The 15,397-nt window shown below is 45.5% G+C and overlaps 1 long non-coding RNA gene across 1 annotated transcript in view; it reads left to right on the top strand.

The window, feature by feature from the left end:
* Nucleotides 1-15,397, top strand: part of LOC117880496 — an 80,412-nt gene that overhangs the window by 52,169 nt on the left and 12,846 nt on the right. The gene's annotated exons all lie outside the window — the stretch shown is intronic.

Raw genomic sequence — 15,397 nt, 5'->3', positions numbered from 1 at the left:
CACAAACACAGCTAGTCTTGCACACTTCTATCCCTTAACCCACTTCTAGCATATAATAAAGCAAAGGAAAGCTCTACCTCATGTAACCGTGCAGCATCAATTCAAAATGAGCACTTACCAGAGCTCCCCTCTCCTGCATCATGTGCACCAGAGCCGGAGTGCTGGGACTGGCTTGAACGTTCCAGGATCGAGAAGAGGGCCTGACTTGCATAGTACTGGATGACCCTGTTGCCTGTCCCATCTCATCCTCCAATTCCACTTCTTTGTCCACCACTTCATCCTCAGGGTTGAGTCCTCTGGCCGCTGTCTCCAGTCCCTCTGAAGTATCCATGGGGCTTTTGGTGGTGGAGGTGGGGTCACCACCGAGGATGGTGTCCATGTCCTTATAGAAGCAGCAGGTCTTTGGCGCAGCGACAGTTTGCTTCCCTTGCCTTCTGGTATGCCTACCTCAGCTCCTTGATCTTCTCATGGCATTGCTGCGAGTCTTGTTTGTTGCCCTTATCCAACGTACCATGAGAAATCTTCCATTAGATATCGACATTCCTTCAGCTGGAGTGGAGCTGAGACTGCACAGCTCTAAAATCCATATGGTTAACTGGATTGCCTGGAAATTTGGTGTACCTCATTGGGATGTGGGGTACAGTCAGTGATCTAAATTTGGGGCTATTTGACCAATGAGTTGCTGAGATACAGCCCTTGGGACAGGTGATTGTCTAACCTGCTCTTAAAAGCCTCCAATGGCAGAGATTCCACAGCCTCCCTAGGCAATTTGTTCCAGTGCTTAACTACTCTGACAGCTAGGAAGTTTTTCCTAATGTCCAACTTAAACTTCTCTTGTTGCAATTTAAGCCCATTGCTTTTTGGTCCCACTCTCCGAGGTTAATGAGAACAATTTTTCTTCCTCCTCCTTTTAACCACCTTTTATGTACATGAAAACTATAATCACTAGATACTTTTTATCTTATTTTCGTAACTGGCATTCAAGCTTTTTGGTTCCTCATTTTTACAGAGTAACTCTAGTCAACGTTTAGCATACCGTAGACAATGCAAATGAGTTAAAATCAAAACCCATTATAGTTGTAAGCATTTAAATGCTTAGTTTCATAGTTCATTGATCCCAGGCAACCAGTTGCTCATATTTATCTGACTTTTTCTTTGTTCTAGACTAATGGTGACTTTTGCATTGATTGTGTCAAATGGAGAGGAATTTTTCCTTCCAATAAAAAACTAACAACTTAAGATGACTTCACTGATTTTTATGTGATTCCTGTCAATTCTATTGAATTATTTATACAACAGTTCAGATTTCAAAATACAGAATTCCCTCTGGGGAGTCTCAATATGATCCTTTTCAAACTTGCTGTTTGTATAAACTGCAGACACAATGGAAAATAAACGCTTGCTGCTACATTTTTAGGAACCTCTCATTCTTTTTACTGGGTTCTTATTAAATTTCACAATCCTGAGTCAGAATAGAGTGAAAGCCGATAGCAAACCCAGTGTAGTACTTTTTTTCTCATTTAGGTCCTTGCTATCAATAATTACTAAGGGCCATATACAAATCTCATTTGAAATCTGTGGGAGTCCTTCCTGCTGTGGATCAAGGACAGAATGTGATCCTAAAGGTATATCTACACTGCATGCTTCTTACGGCAGCACACAGAGTATATACATAGCTAGCCCCAGTAGCACAGGTATAAATATCAGTGTAGATCGTGAGGCACTGCTTAGGTGAGTAGAGTAAAGACACACTTGAAACCTGTGGGCATGTACTCAGGTATATACCCTACATGGATGTCTACATGCCTCATGGAAAGGCTCCAGCAGCAGCAAAAGGCTCTGTCAAGGGGCAGGCAGTGGGGAAAGGCTCCATCAAGGGAGAATTGCTGGAGCCTTTTCCCGCTGCCTCTCCCTTGCCAGAGCCTTTCATTGACATGTGTAACTAGACGCTGCAGTGTGGATGCAGCCTGCTTTTCACTGCAGTATGTAGCTGCACATACCCTACGTGCCGCTGACACATGCCCTGTAGACATAGCCTAAGTATTAGCATGTTATAGAATGAGTGAAAAAGTCTGAAATAATAAATACTTAAATACTGCAATACTACCATTTTTGAGAACATGAAATGCTGAATATTCTAGCCAGGCAGTATACTGCAACGAGCACTTGGGGATGAAGACGCCAGTCTGCTGTTCGATCTCAAATATTACTGGAAAACTAACCTTTGCTCAAAATAGAGTTTTACTGCTACTCCCCAGTCTTAATCAATGATCTCTCCTCTGCCTTTCCTCTGAGGGCTGATATTCCCTCCCATAAGCAAAGTTTCTTTAAACAAACTGTCTCAAATCTCTGTAGGAGTCTTCTCTGTTTTCTGCCCCCTCCATCAGAATGTACCTTTTGTGGGTAACCCCCACATGTCAGTGTCTTCACACCATGGCCAACCTTTTACAGCATTGGACTTCTCTCTCCCCCCCCCTCCCCGCCTTTGAAGTTCCACATCTACCATACCACCCAGGTTATCTGCCTTTCAATATGCTGTTGCTCTTGCTCTGGGTCTCTCTGGCCCTCAACCTTTATGCCTTCCCTTTCACTCTCTTTCTCTACCCCATCTTGTTATACTTCTACCCCATTTTCCTACTCTCTACCTTGGGACTCTCTCCAGGACTTTGTGTTCTTGGCTTGTCTCTTCTCTAATCCATTTTCTTTGTTCCTTTTCTAGCCCCCCCTTCCCCTTGACTTTCTGGCCTCTTTCTTATTCCCTACCCTGCTCTGAGGCTTCCCTCTCTAGCCTTTTGGTTCACCAGGCATTTCTCCCCTTCACCAAAGGAAAAGGGCGCCAATCTGTTGCAATTACCACAGGATGGGGCAACATCTTGACCACACCAACCCCAATCCTAACCAAAACATTTCCTGAATCTCAAGAGGCACTTTGGCCACTGGACAGATTTTCCCTTCCCTGTGAATACACGTTAGATTCAACTCCTCCCCACCCACCGCCCCCAGCTTCTCCCTGCCTCTCCTAACCAATGAGCCCCCGCTGCAGAATCTACCTATTCCTTGTCACTACCCAACTCTTATGGAGACTGTGGGTGTTTGCTTTAACTGCTTCCACTCACCCACAGAACTTGGGAAGATTACAGTTCTTCCATATTGCCAAGTCCACCGTGCCTTCTCGTTGGCTTCCCTCTCTGGTCCTTTGCCTATACCAGAGTGGGAAGTGCAAAGCCAATCCCCAAGTGGGGGGAGGGATAGCTCAGTGGTTTGAGCATTGGCCTGCTAAACCCAGGGTTGTGAGTTCAATCCTTGAGGGGGCCACTTGGGGATCTGGGGCAAAATCAGTACTTGGTCCTGCTAGTGAAGGCAGGGGGCTGGACTTGATGACCTTTCAAGGTCCCTTCCAGTTCTAGGAGATAGGATATCTCCATTATTTCTTTCTTTCTACCACAGGGCACTCCCTGGGTTTCTCTTTGCAAGCAGTCCTCACACATTTGTAAGTTAACGACCGTATATTTTACTTACAGTGTACTAGGCAGCTTCATGTCCCATCACCATAAGGCTTTTTCCAAGTGTTAATATACTCCCCTAGGCACAGGGTGAGAGGATGGGGAGAGAGGTCTCATCTCTCTCGGATCCAGGGCTTCTTTTGCCTTCCTTTCACCCCTCTTCTTTCCCTCCCTGTCTCCCATTTAACAGTCCCCAGCTGACAAGCTGAATTCCCCTGTTCATTGGTTAACCACCCAACCCTAATCAATCATCTCCCTGTTTGGCCCATGTGGGGACACTTTCAAGGTACACAGGCTACTCCCACTGTCACACTGGCCTTTACCCAGGTCAATGTCTTCCAGTTATGGTTGGGCCTGATGATTTAAGGCTCCTGACAACCCTGTGACACAGTTGTTGTTGTCCTCATTTTATTGAAAGGAAAAGTAAGGCCCAGAGAGAGTAAATGGCAAGATTAAGGTCTGAGGCAGAAGAGGGAATAGAATCTGACTGAGTTCTGGTGGACATACTTAGAGCATAAATTCCAAACAAGGGGTCCCTGAGAGAACTCTGTCCATGTACACCCTTGAGAGTGACCGGGAGAGGAAACAGGATAATAGTGACAGCTGATTGCGAACAATGTTGGGGGAACATAACGTAGGGAAGGGGATAAGCACTTTAAGTGCTTTTTGGCCTCGGTGAAAAGAATCCTGAGCACCAATGCACATTCAGCAGTGTGTGTGAAATGTGGCAGTAAGGATAAGCTCTGCTCAATAAACAGAATCTTTAGTTTGGTGTGATTGCAGAAATATGAAGGTCAAAGAAATTTTAAAATTGATTTTCCCAAGAAAGAGCAGCAGAATTAAGGGCGGGGAGGGATCCCTGCCTGAGTGAAATAGGCATGCCTTTTCCTATCAGATTTCATTTGTTGTAAGCAAAGTTTATTTTAAAAAAAAAAAAAAGTCCTTCAGGGATTATAGTGTCCCTCTAATTACAGTAGTTTTGAGGTTTTTAAAAAAACAGGCCTATGGGGCTTGACAGCTTTCCTTTGAAATCGAGCAGCAGCAGAATTATAAAATCACTTCAGTAATGAAATCTGCATGCCTTTACCTATCAGATTATATTACTTTGAAGGTGTAAAAGAATGAGGCCTAAAGAGGTGTGTGTCCCCCTTTAATTAGAATGTGATCTGAGAGTCTATCGTAGTGATATGCCAAACCCGACTTCCACACATTAGACAAACATTGATGTGAGCCTTACAATGCCTTTTTTCCTTTCCCTGTAGAACTTTTACAAGGGAAGTGTGTAGTGTGCTTGATTTGAAAGACAACAGGAAAACTTGCATGTAGACATGACAGCAGATAGACTGGATGTGGTGGTAGTACAGAAATAACGCCAATTTCCATGACAGGGTGCACTATTAAAATTTATGTGGACACAATGCAGACAAAGGGTGAGTTCTAAACAGGGCCGGCTCCAGGGTTTTGGCCGCCCCAAGCAGCCAAAACAAACCAACCAAACAAACAAAAGCTGCTATCGTCATCTGCGGCGGCAATTCAGCAGGAGGACCTTCACTCCCAGGCGGAGCGAGGGACCGTCTGCCGAATTGCCGCCAAATACCTGGACGTGCCGCCCCTCTCCGGAGCGGCCGCCCCAAGCACCTGCTTGAGAAGCTGGTGCCTGGAGCCGGCCCTGGTTCTAAAGTTCTGTATAAGCCTGCAAAATGGAGTGGACTAGCTTTACCTAATTTGGCATATTATTATGTATCTCAGTGAAAAGATGTGATCAACTGGGTTAACAATAATCTCTGGGTAAAACTTGAACAAGAGTAGAACACGTTATTCATAGTATTTCTTGGGTTACAAAGAAATTTAGGTCACTAAAAATTGTCACCCATTCAGCCAGACCATCTTAGGAGCTTTGGCCACCTTTTCTAAATTCCTATCACGGAGGCCCTCTGCCTTAGCCACTTTCATTAATAAGCATGAATGTATCCCTAGGAAATATCAAAGTGTCTATTTGTTGTGTAAAAGCTGAGATTACTCAGTTCAAACTGCTGTTCCTACGCCCTGATTTGAAATCATTACAGAGATATGTAATAATATAGACAATATAAAAATCCCACACTTGTAAATATTAAAAGTCAAACATTTTATTGTGAAATGTAGATATAACCTGGCTTTATTTAGACCTTTAACCACATTTGAGGAGTTGACCCAGGAGCAAACCTGAACAAGGTTTAATTTCTAAGGCCTGGTCTACACTAGACGTTTATGTCGAAGTTAGCGCCGTTACATCGAATTAACCCTGCACCCGTCCACACCGCGAAGGTATTTAGTTCGACATAGAGGTCTCTTTAATTCGACTTCTGTACTCCTCCCCGACGAGGGGAGTAGCGCTAAATTCGACATGGCCATGTCGAATTAGGCTAGGTGTGGATGGAAATCGACGCTAATAGCTCCAGGAGCTATCCCACAGTGCACCACTCTGTTGACGCTCTGGACAGCAGTAAGAGCTCGGATGTTCTGAACTGCCACACAGGAAAAGCCCCGGGAAAATTTGAATTGGAATTCCTTTTCCTGTCTGGCCAGTTTGAATCTCATTTCCTGTCTGGACATCGTGGCGAGCTCAGCAGCACTGGCAACGATGCAGAGCTCTCCAGCACTGATGGCAGTGCAATCTCAGAATAGAAAGAGGGCCCCAGCATGGACTGATCGGGAAGTCTTGGATCTCATCGCTGTGTGGGGCGATGAGTCCGTGCTTTCCGAGCTGCGATCCAAAAGACGGAATGCAAAGATCTATGAGAAGATCTCTAAAGACATGGCAGAGAGAGGATACAGCCGGGATGTAACGCAGTGCCGCGTGAAAATCAAGGAGCTGAGGCAAGGCTACCAGAAGACCAAAGAGGCAAACGGACGCTCCGGATCCCATCCCCAGACATCCCGTTTCTACGAGGCACTGCATTCCATCCTCGGTGCGGCCGCCACCACTACCTCACCACTGACTGTGGACTCTGAGGATGGGATAGTGTCCACGGCCGGATCCTCGGACATGTTAGCGGACGGGGAAGATGAGGAAGGAGATGAGGAGGACGAGGCAGTCGACAGCGCTCACAACGCTGATTTCCCCGACAGCCAGGATCTCTTCATCACCCTTACAGAGATCCCCTACCAACCCTCCCCAGCCGTTACCCTGGACACAGAATCTGGTGAAGGATCATCCAGTAAGTGTTGTAAACATCTAAACATTTATTTGTAACAGAACATGATTATTAACAATTTAAAAAATGGGTTTCTCATGATTAGTTTGATTAACTTAACGGTTCAGTCATGGGCAGTGCAACTATTTGAAAAAAATCTAGCAATGTCCGGTTTTGCATGATTGTCCTGCCCAAGCCGCTCTACTGTTTAGTCCCTGCTACTGCAGCTACAGTAAGATGCGGTCTATATGTCCGGGGATGGAGCAGAAATCCTCCGGGGACATCTCAAGGAAGCTCTCCTGCAGGTAATTTGAAATCCGCTGCATTAGGTTCTTGGGGAGAGCGGCCTTATTGGGTCCTCCGTTGTAGGACACGTTGCCGCGCCACGAGACTAGCAAGTACTCCGGAATCATTGCTTGGCACAGCATGGCGGCATACGGCCCTGGTCTTTGAAGGCTTTCCCGGAGCATTCTCTGTCTGTCGCTCTCAGAGATCCTCATGAGGGTGATGTCGCTCATGACGACCTGCTTTGAATGAGGTAGGGGAATGTTAGTGTTGGGACTGCTTTACCGTTCCTTTACAGAACTGTAACCGCTGGTTTGCAGCCACGCGGTGGAGGCGGGAGAGGGTCAGCCGAAAGGGATCGTTCCCGGGGACAGCCGCGAGGGTGTGGGACAGGAGCAGACTTCCTGCTTGCCGGATTGCTGGCAGCAGGGACCGACATTGATTTCAATGTGAAATGAGGCCATTGCTAATATTAAAGTTTTAAGCTGCCACGAATCTACGGCTTACCATGTCTGCGTGCAAGAGCAATTCCGTTGTCCTGACAGGGTTCTCGAAAGTGCTCTGCAAAACCCCAGACACTGAATGCGAAGGCCGAGAATTCGACCTTGTGCTGAGTGCGCATGTGATAGGTGCTGTGCATGGTCCTGTTCACAGAGAAAGACTATGTTCTTTGTTCACAAGTACATTTAGCTTTCTGAGGAATTCACTCCCTTTTTCCCATTCCCACAGCCCCATCTGCGACTGTCTCACAACCTAGCCTGTCATCACACTCCCAGAGGCTAGGGAGGATTAGGCATAAGAAGAAGAGGACACGGGAGGACATGTTCTCAGAGCTTATAGCCTGCTCCCGAGCCCAGGCAGCACAGCAGACCCAGTGGCGGGAAAACTTGACCCGAATGCACCAAGCAAACATGGATCGGGAGGAGAGGTGGCGTCAGGAAGACCAGCAGGCGACTCAAACCCTGCTTGGACTACTGAGGGAGCAAACGGACACGCTCCGGCGCCTTGTGGATGTTCTGCAGGAACGGAGGCAGGAGGACAGAGCCCCGCTGCAGTCCATCTCTAACCGCCCTCCCCCGCCACCAAGTCCCATACTCCCTTCACCCAAAGTGCACAGAAGGAGAGGCGGCAGAGTCCCTGCTAACTCTCACTCCACCCCTGCAGAGAGCTCGAGCAGCAGAAGGCTCTCATTCCCCAAAGTTTGACAAGTACTTTCCTTCCCGCCTGACACAAGCCCCCGTCCAAGTTTCACTTCCCAGTCCCATGTGTAGTTGATAATAAAAAATATGTTTCTGTTAACTACTGTTTCCATCATGTTCTTTTGGAGGAGGGGGGGAAAGGGGGTTGGTAATTGGACAGGACAGTCACCTTTGGCAGGGTACATAGTCGGGGGCAGGCACAGCAGCAAGGCACATACATAGTGCAGTGATGCAGTGACCACTTACCCTGGTTAGTCTGGGAGGTTCTTTTCATGTTATGTGGTGGGGGGTGGGTTGCTCTGTGACTTTGTGGCAGGGGAGGGCAGTTAGAGATCTTAAGCGGCGGTCCTTAGGCAGGATCACAGAGCCACACAGCAGGGGATCTGTAACCGTCCCCCCCCTGCCACAAAGTCACATAGACCCCCCATACACACAGTCCCTATCAGGAGGGGTGACAGGCTCCGTTGAAAGAACCATCCCACCGCAGCGGAGCCTGTCAGTCCTTGAGTTTAGAAGCTGCATTCGCGCGACTACACTACACCCGCTCCGCACCACAGTCTGCGTCCCAGTTTTTAAAAATTCCCGCGAAAACAGTATTAAAGAAAACGGTGTGCTTTAACAAAGTTGAACTATTTTTATTTTGAAACGTGTGTTGGAAGTGGGGTGAAGGCTTCTCTGTACACAAAATTAGAAAGTCACAGGTTACCCTGCTCACTCAGGAACTTTGCTTTCAAAGCCTCCCGGATGCACAGCGCTTCCCGCTGGTCTCTTCTAATCGCCCGGCTGTCTGGCTGTGAGTAATCAGCAGCCAGGCTAATTTCCTCAACCTCCCACCCCGCCATAAAGGTCTCCCCCTTGCTCTCACAGAGATTGTGGAGCACACAGCAAGCTGCTATAACAATGGGGATATTGGTTTCGCTGAGATCACAGCGAGTCAGCAAGCTTCTCCATCTCCCCTTGAGACGTCCAAAAGCACACTCCACCACCATTCTGCACTTGCTCAGCCGGTAGTTGAAGAGTTCTTTTTCAGTGTCCAGGGCACCTGTATAGGGCTTCATGAGCCAGGGCATTAGCGGGTAGGCTGGGTCCCCGAGGATGACTATAGGCATCTCCACATCCCCAACAGTTATTTTGTGGTCCGGGAAGTAAATACCTTGCTGCAGCCGTCTAAACAGACCAGAGTTCCTGAAAACACGAGCGTCATGAACCTTGCCCGGCCATCCCACGTAGATGTTGGTAAAACGTCCCCTGTGGTCCACCAGTGCTTGCAGCACCATGGAAAAGTAGCCCTTTCTGTTAATGTACTGGCTGGCCTGGTGGTCCGGTGCCAGGATAGGGATGTGAGTTCCATCTATGGCCCCACCGCAGTTTGGGAATCCCATCGCTGCGAAGCCATCTATGATCGCCTCCAAGTTTCCCAGGGTCACTACCTTTGGCAGCAGTACATCAACGATTGCCTTGGCTACTTGCATCACAACAACCCCCACGGTAGATTTGCCCACCCCAAACTGGCTCGCGACTGACCGGTAGCAGTCAGGCGTTGCAAGCTTCCAGAGGGCTATGGCCACTCGCTTCTGGACAGTCAGGGCTGGTCGCATCCGGGTGTCATTGCGCTTCAGGGCAGGGGACAGCAACTCACAAAGTTCAAGGAAAGTTCCCTTCCGCATGCGGAAGTTTCGCAGCCACTGTGATTCATCCCAGACCTGCAGCACTATGCGGTCCCACCACTCAGTGCTTGTTTCCCGGGCCCAGAATCGCCGTTCCATGGCATCAACATGACCCATTGCCACCGTGATGTCCTCGGCGCTGGGTCCCCTGCTTTCTGAGAGGTCTGTGCTACTCTCAGACTTCAGGCCATCACCGCGTTGACGTAGCCTCCTCGCCTGACTTTTCTGCATCTGCCTCAGGGCAACCTGTATGATAAGCTGCGAGGCGTTGAGAGCGGCCACAACTGCAGCGATGGTTGCAGCGGGCTCCATGCTCACAGTGCTGTGGCGTCCGCGCTGTCAATGACTTGAAAAGTGCGCGAAATGATTTCCCGCCGGCGCTTTCAGGGAGGGAGGGAGGGCGGGAGTGAGTGATGGATGGATGACGACAGTTACCCAAAAGCACCCTCGACACATTTTTTTACCCAGAAGGCATTGCTGGCTCGACCCAGAATTCCAATGGGCAGCGGGGACTGCGGGAACTGTGGGATAGCTGCCCACAGTGCACCGCTTCCAATGTCGACGCTTTCCCCGTTAGTGTGGACTCACAAAGTCGAATTACTGTCCTTAGTGTGGACACACACGTTCGACTTTGCAATATCGATTCCAAATATTCGATTTAAGTAAAATCGAACTACTCTCGTAGTGTAGACAAGGCCTAAGATTTATACAATTTTGGTTGAAAAAGATATTGATAAGAAAACAACCCAGATGGAATGGGGACTTGGAAGAATAAATTAGTCTGGATGAGTGGGCTTCTATATGGGAAAGATGATATACATCTTCAATTTATATATATATATATTTTATAAATTACTGTATAGTTAGAAACAATGAGGAGTCCTTGTGGCACTTTAGAGACTAACAAATGTATTTGGGCATAAGCTTTCGTGGGCTAAAACCCACTTCAGTTAAGATCCATCACATTTTTGCTCCTAGGGAAGCCGTCTGTTGGAGGGGAAAGGGAACATACTTGCACATGTAATGGTTGTGTCTGGGAATTAGACTGTTATTAGGAAATTATTAAAGAAATATGACAAAACGCCTTTTTCTGAGAGATCCCCTGGCCAGCTTACTTAATGCTCTATTAAAGGATCCACATTTTAAACAGAATGACAAATTAATTTCTTTTTTATTGTTGGCAGCTAGACTCGATATTGTCAAAAATGTGACTCCTCCTATGGAACTGTTCTTGTAATGGAAAAGGTTTCACACCAAGTTTAGACATAAGAGAAGCGCCAAAAAGGAGAATAGGCATTCAGCAATTGGTCACCCTTTCTAGTGCACTCAGAGGAGGAGGGCTCCCCAGTCAGCAAGCCAGGATCTTTGAATTTTATCCTGATCCTGAATCAGTGATATACAATGTAGTATGTTAACATTTTATTGCAAGTTTGCCTTCATATACATATATATTTTTAAAAAGTTAATATGCATTTAAGAGATTGATATTTAATTTCAGTAATTTTTCCTCAGTTATGGGTTTAAATGGTCATTTATAATTATTAAAATGTTATATTATTAAAATGGATGTTACAGCTTCTATTTGTAACCAAAGCCAGAATGCTTGTAAAAATGCAATAAAGATATTATAATATTTGTCTTTAAAAATAAAATAAAATAACCCTTTTCTGCTCCTTCATATGCACTCAGACCTCCTGTCACAGTTGGTGTGAGGTCTGTGCATACCTGAGGTTAAAATTTCATCCCATGTGATCAAGATTGGTCAATGGGCAACTCTCAGGTCAGAGGGTTGGGTTTCCTGCTGCTTCCTTTGATCTCACAGGGGGTTGTCTCTTTTCTTCGTTCTGCTTGTACACATGTTGAAAAGCTTAGGCAGGCAGTTAGTAATGGAGCGTCAGTATTTCCAACCCATTACAAATCATAAATTAAGCCCTCCTACTTCCACATCTCCAAGTCATGAGATTTAAAAAACAAACAAACAAAACCCTCATGATTTTTAAGCCACAATACATTTGTTTTGCCTTCTGTTTTTTTTTTGAGGTCACATGTCCAAGCTTTTCTCCACCACTTTGAAGGCTAACAACTTACTTTTATTTTTTAAAGGAAATCAGAGATTCTTACATATTGATACGACTCCAGGAGCTGAAGCTTTAGGAAACACACCACATGTTGCAAGGCTCATCATAAAACAGTGAGAGCTGGCAACATTTATGTGTGAAACTCAATAAAGTTCAAAACTATTAAAACAAACAAAACAAACCACCTAGGTTTTATTTTCCACATCTTACCTAGGTGTAAGTGAGAACAGTCAGATCCATAATTCACTGGCATACTGTTGGGGTACTCACTGGCGATGGAGTGGTTATGTTGTTAATGATGGCATGGCATTAATGTAACACACAATGTACGTGTGTATCACTGCCCTCTGCTCTCCGGAATGCCACAGTCGGTCAAGTGTTTGTGATCGCGGGCCAGTGGGAGTCTTTGACAATGGACTTTGAGTCTGGTTCATTAGTAGCTGATCTTCAAAGGATGTAAGCCTGGTTACTATTGTACTGTACAAATGGTGATTTTTCTTTTAGCTTAAATGATCTAACTCTTTGATTTTGGCGTTGCAGAGCCTGGGCTTTATACATGCAGCACAGTGTCTGTGACAGATTGTTTATGATAGGGCAGACTGAGGTGCCATCTTTCTGCATTCATGTTGTGTACACACATACTAAGGTGGTTAATACAAGTGATTCTTTAAACAAAAACAAAGTTCCATTTTGAGAGGACATGTGTTTAACATATGTAGATGGAATGCTCCATTGTTTATATGTTCATGGGCAGTAATATGTGAAAGGGAGGGCCACTTTCATACAGTGAATGGGAGAGTCACCATATAGCCTCATGTCCCATATGTAAAGCATATGCTATCCATGTAGCATTCACAATTACATATATATTTTTGTTCCATGTGAGTTTTTATCTGGCATGGACCATGGGGCACTATGAACATTTTTTTCTGTGCAGAGTCAGATATTTTGATTGGATATTGCAGGTAATAGCCATGTAAAGCTCATAATTGGAAGATTGAAGACGGGGTTTCGCTACAGAAACTTTCACTTAGCCATCCTCCTTGTTCCAATTTTTCTTTCAGTTTCTTTTAATGACTGTCTGCATTGTTGTGTGCATTCAAGTGCATCTTAGTAGTTTGTTCAAGTCTTTTCTTTCACTCCCTTCTGAGCTGTGCACCGGTTGAGTATATTAAAGAGCGTGGTCAATAGCACACAGAGCAAAAGACAGAGGTTATGGAATTCAGGAACACATGCAAGGTTTTGTTGACAGCTGGGCAGCTATCCAAAGCACCAAATTTAGAGTCTTTCCCCCATCAACCGCTTTTGTTAATGACTAGGAGACCTTTAGCAGGAAAAATATAGCAATAGTTGTTCCAAAAAACTGTCGCTTTATTTATCAATTAAAAAAATAAGCAAGCTAGTTTAAAGCATAATAAAGGGTCTTGCTAAAATAAGATGATGATTGCCTCTCTATCTGTGTCAATAATTGAATTCAGGTCAAGGCCTCTCTCTCTCTTATCCGGCTGCTTCAGCTAACCCACTCTATTGTGAAGGGGAGATCATTTCAAATTGCTTTGGATAGAAATCGGAAAGTTCAAATGATGCTGACTGTATGTGCATGCTGAGAACTGCAGCATTTGGAGAAAAATGAGATTGAAAGTAAATCGGAAAGAAACTGAGGCCTTCAGGAGCTTGGGGCCTGCAGTGAGTGGGGGGGGGAAATAGAGACAAATGGGTTGCAAAGAGAGAAGTGTGCACACATGAGGAAGCAAACCTGGCAGCAGGGAAGGGAAATAGGCATCAATAAGTTTGGCAGCTTGCCCGGATGGTCAAGAGGTGGCAAGATAGTCCCCAGCAGTTGCTCAGTAAGTCAGCTTTTGTTCTCAGAAAAACTGCAATTAAGCCACAGATACCTATAGTCATGTCTATAGTAAATCTCTAGTGTTGCTACGAAAGGACTCTGTCTATGAGTCAGACATCGCAGATAACAGTTCTGTTGTTTGGGGGCCCTGGCTCTAGGTGGAATTTTGCACTACATAAATATGGCTATTCTTCCCACCTGGATATTTTTGTGTGCAGTGGTGCTTGGGCGGCGTTCAGTGGGAAGGACAGCTTGAAGGAGAGATAGTGGTGTCTCTCTCCAGAGGAGCTGAAGTGAGGGAGGGTGCATGAAACCTCATTGCACATGGCCAGCCACAGTTTAAGTCTTCAGGATCACTTGAGCAAAAGGACAAAGTAGTAAATATTCTAGCTGCCTCCTTTTACTTAAACTCATTTTAAAAATAATTCTAAGCATGTCGATAAAAGATGACCAGTGGTTAACAGCTATAATTCCATAGTTCATTCTAGATTCTTATTTGACATTTCATATGTTATGCCTAACCTCAATGTTGAACAATATTTCAGTTCTGAACTGGGAAGTGAATTTAAGTTGGGGGAACCAAAGGCTAATTAGGGGAAACTGGTCCAGGTTTTGGGTTGACCAGATCCTCAAAGGTTCTAGATCAGTGATAGGCAACCTGCAACCCGCAGGCTGCATGCGGCCCATCAGGGTAATCCGCTGGCGGGCCGAGAGACAGTTTATTTACACTGACTGTCCACAGGCACGGCCACCTGCAAGCTCCCAGTGGCCGCAGTTCACTGTTCCCGGCCAATGGGAGCTGTGGGAAGCAGCAGCCACCACATCCCTGCGGCCTGCACTGCTTCCCGCAGCTCCCATTGGCTGGGAACAGCGAACTGCGGCCACTGGGAGCTTGCAGGCATCTGTGCCAGCAGACAGTCAGTGTAAACAAACTGTCTCTCGGCCCGCCAGCAGATTACCCTGACGGGCCGCATGCAGCCTGCGGGTTGCAGGTTGCCCACCCCTGTTCTAGACTCATGTTGCTTACGGAAAGAAATGTAACTCAGTATCTTTTTATAAGCTTTATTAAAATGCTTAAGCAAAAATAAAGTCAAAGCTATTCCCAAAGCTAAGCCACTGTTTCCAATATTAAATGAAAATAAGAATAAAGCACTATAATCGAATTAATATTAAACCAAGGTCACATCAACTTGTTAGTTTCTATATTGGATTAGAATTAAACCATTAAATGAACTAAATAATTAAATATTAAAAATAATCAATCTTTATAAACTCTAGAGAGGATTCAGAGAAGGTGGCTGTCTGTGTGGCTATAAACATCAACCGAAGAATTCTACCAATGTCAATCAAGGCTATAACTTAGAGCTAGTTAAATATCTTACTACTGAAACCCAATTAGTATCTAATATCTGAACCACAACCTTAGAGCCAATTATAAAGCTTCCTACTTAGAATTCTCTTCTGGTGTGGTTGCTAATCCCTTCCTCCCCAACCCCTGACAGAGATATAAATAATGGAGACTTTAAAAACATTATTGCTAGATCAATTGGAGCTAGTGAGGGTATATCTACCTGAGATGGAATTTACACCTGTAGCTCCAGTGTAGATAAAGCTTTAGTGTAAGACTGTAAACACAGGTAGATATA

Source organism: Trachemys scripta, chromosome 7 (assembly GCF_013100865.1).
Source record: "Trachemys scripta elegans isolate TJP31775 chromosome 7, CAS_Tse_1.0, whole genome shotgun sequence".
Classification (NCBI taxonomy): Eukaryota; Metazoa; Chordata; order Testudines; family Emydidae; genus Trachemys; species Trachemys scripta.
Note: the sequence above shows the minus strand (reverse complement) of the source record. Positions and strands in the feature narration are given on the sequence as shown.